Source organism: Triticum dicoccoides, chromosome 6A (genome assembly GCF_002162155.2).
Source record: "Triticum dicoccoides isolate Atlit2015 ecotype Zavitan chromosome 6A, WEW_v2.0, whole genome shotgun sequence".
NCBI classification, from domain to species: Eukaryota; Viridiplantae; Streptophyta; class Magnoliopsida; order Poales; family Poaceae; genus Triticum; species Triticum dicoccoides.
In genome coordinates, this window is record NC_041390.1 from 125,779,609 (window position 1) to 125,783,060 (window position 3,452).

A 3,452-nucleotide genomic window follows, 5' to 3' on the forward strand; every position below is an offset into this window, starting at 1 on the left:
CAGCACTCAGCTACCCCATTACACAACTGCACCAACAACAAGTTTCACATGCAACATCTAGAACCTTTCGAAATTAGCATCATAGACGGTACATAGAGAGATGCATCTCATCTGGAAAACTGATGAAGCGGAAGGCGAATATTGAGCCTTCATTCATGTTGAAGGTCTTTGCAACTTTAGGCCAGTGCCTGTGGATTATTGACTGTCCATCCTTTGACCTCTTTAGGAACACTTCAATATTGAACCGTGGGTGTTGTATGAAAACTTTCCTCGCATCCTGACCATAGAGGTGGTTTGAGAGGTAATCATCAATGAACCCTGAAAACAAGGATGTGCATAAATATCTTCTCTATATTGGAAATGGGGCAAAGGAATAAAAAAGGCAAGGTATAATAGTTAGTACCATCTTGTAAACCTCAGTGCTTCCCATTATTTCCCTGCAACACATATAAGGTAGTTAGTCATCATGTTAAGTAAGGGTTCGCATGCTATTAGTAAAATATGTTGATGATAAATAAGCACATTGCAGATTCATCAGATTAATTCAAGCCACACGGAAAACCCATTTATCCAAACCAAGCATGATTAAGAACTAGGAAATATAGCACTTGTATATGTTTCTCGTGTATTAAGTGCAGCCAAATTCAATTTATTCCTCACATGGTATATAATAACAAAATGCAGCCACAACAATTGAACATTGCATTGCAGAATTGAACCAAGCAGTTAACTAAACACCACAACAAATGAACCAAACTTTAACTGAGCACCACATTGCACAATATAACATAATCCTAATAGAAGATCAGACAGTTAACCAAACCAAGTATGCTTAATAACTTGGAAATATAGCAATTGTATTTGTTTCTCATGTATTTAGTACAGCCAAATTCGATTTATTTCTCACATGGTATACAATAACAGAATGCAGCCACAACAATTGAACATCGCATTGCATAATTGAACCAAGCAGTTAACTAAACACCACAACAAATAAACCAAATGTTAACTAAGCACCACATTGCACAATATAACATACTCGTAATAGAAGATCAGACAATTAACCAAACCAAGCATGCTTAACAACTTGGAAATATTGCACCCTGAAGAATTGAACATCACATCTGTAGAATTGAACCAAGCAGTTAACTAAACACCACATTGCATGACACATAGAACATATACACTATAGCAGAAGATTGCATGGTAAAAGTAGATAGCACAATTCACTAGAATTTGTTAAAGAAAGGCAGTAGCTAGCAAACTGAACATGGGTCCTTATAGTGAGCTAATAACACAAGCTACTCCTCATTGTCGAGATATCGATGACGATTGGCTCCTTGGACATGGAAGAGGATGAGGCCTTCGCATCGTGGGTGCCCGCGTTGTAGTGGTGAGTTGCTCGAGCCGCTCGGGCACCAACCTGCTGGCTCTTGAGATGAGGTAATCACATGCATGCTGAGAAAACACCTCATAGTCTTTGTCGAAGGCACCGACGATGGCCTCGAGAAAATGCCATGAACTGATGTTTAAAGCAGCCAACCGTGTCATGGTGTCGGTGCGCGAGGCGTCAACGGTGGCCTCGATGGTGAGGTGCTCCTCCAAGATCTGGGGATCAGCATGAATGACAGACATCGCGACCTCATCCGTGCGTGCAGCCGCGATTTGCTTCTCCGCTGCCAAATGCTCCTTGAGATCCTGGCTATACTACGTGCACCATGGCTTAGGCCGACGCTTATTTGGTGGAGGGGTCGGTGATTTGGGTGGAAGGTGTCGCGCTCGCGCCAGCGGTCGGGGCATGTGGGATGTGGAAGGAGGAGGAGGATGGGTGTTAGGTGTGGATTACTTGCCTGGATAGACGAGGCCGAGCAGCATGAAGGAGGGCCGCCGTCGAGGAGGCGGCGGCGTTGCAATCAAGGAGTGAAGGTTTCAACTTGGAAAGGAAGGCGGAAAGAGGGGAAATGTGGCTTTTGGTAAGGGGGAGGGGGTGGGGAGGTAGATATTTCTGCAGAAGCCGAAAATTTGGAATCGCTTCAGCGAAAAAACTGGCGCGCAAAGTGTCATCAGACATGGTCCCTTATTCAGAGCGGGTTGTGGACTGTAGCCGTCGCCTTCTCGCATAAGCAGTATGCGTACGATACTCCGGCGGTGCTCCAAGATATTTTGTGCTGCATCTCATACGGTTAGTTATAACAAACTGTGTGGGATCTACTTGATTTTTCGTCTTGATTTGAATTACATAATGGGGTCAGAGCGGCCGTGGACGGTGTTTGAATTGCTAGACCTTTTATCTGTAGTGAAGATGCAACTATATGTGTGTCATAAAAGAATTGGAATTATTCAGGGTTCATTTGGACATTTTTATACATTAAGTGAGTTTTCAATGCATTTATGTGCATAATTCAAATTTGAACTACATGCACATGCTCCAATGCATATAAATTGGTTGAAAAATCAAATCTTTGTCCTTGGGTGCATGCTTAGGTCCCATGCAAGAAATAGGAATGAATGTCAAACACCCTGCCACCGTCACTCGGCCACAAACATTGAGATACCATGTTTTTAAATTCTAGTAAATCCAAAACTCGTCTGAAATTCATGAAACTTGGCATGCTATCATGTAGCGGCATCAACATGCCATGGTAAATTTTTGTCCCATTTGGGGTAGGTTTGGGTATATGCTTCTCACAAACCAGTGCTTCCCACAACAAGCATGATGGTTTCGGTAGGGAACGCCCCACCTTTGGGGACAAAATGATATCCATTGCCTCGTATTTCTTTCCAAAAAATTCTCGTGTCAACATAGAACAACAGGAGTGTTGTGTCAATTTTGGGTTCGTTTGGACATTTTTATGCATCAAGTGAGTTTTAAATGCATTTATGTGCATAATTCAAATTTGAACTACATGCACATGCTCTAATGCATATAAATTGGTTGAAGTTTCAAATATGTGTCCTTGGTTGCATACTTAGGTCCCATGCAAGAAATGGGAATGAATGTCAAACACCCTGCCATGGTCACTCGGCCGCAAACATTGAGATACATGGTTTTTAAATTCTAGTAAATCCAAAGCTCATTTGAAATTCATGAAACTTGGTATGCCATCATGGAGTGGCATCAACATGCTGTGGTAATTTTTTGTCCCATTTGGGGCAGGTTTGGGGATATGCTTCTCACAAACCAGAGCTTCTCACAACAAACCGATGGTTTCGGTAGGGAATGTCCCACCTTTGGGGACAAAACGATATCCATTGCCTCTTATTGCTTTCAAATTTTCTCTCGTGTCAACATAGAACAATAGGAGTATTGTGTCAATTTTTGGGATTTTTCGGGGTTCGTTTGGACATTTTTATGCATTAATTGAGTTTTCATTGCATTTATGTGCATAATTCAAATTTGAACTACATGCACATGCTCTAATGCATATAATTTGGTTGAAAAATCAAATACT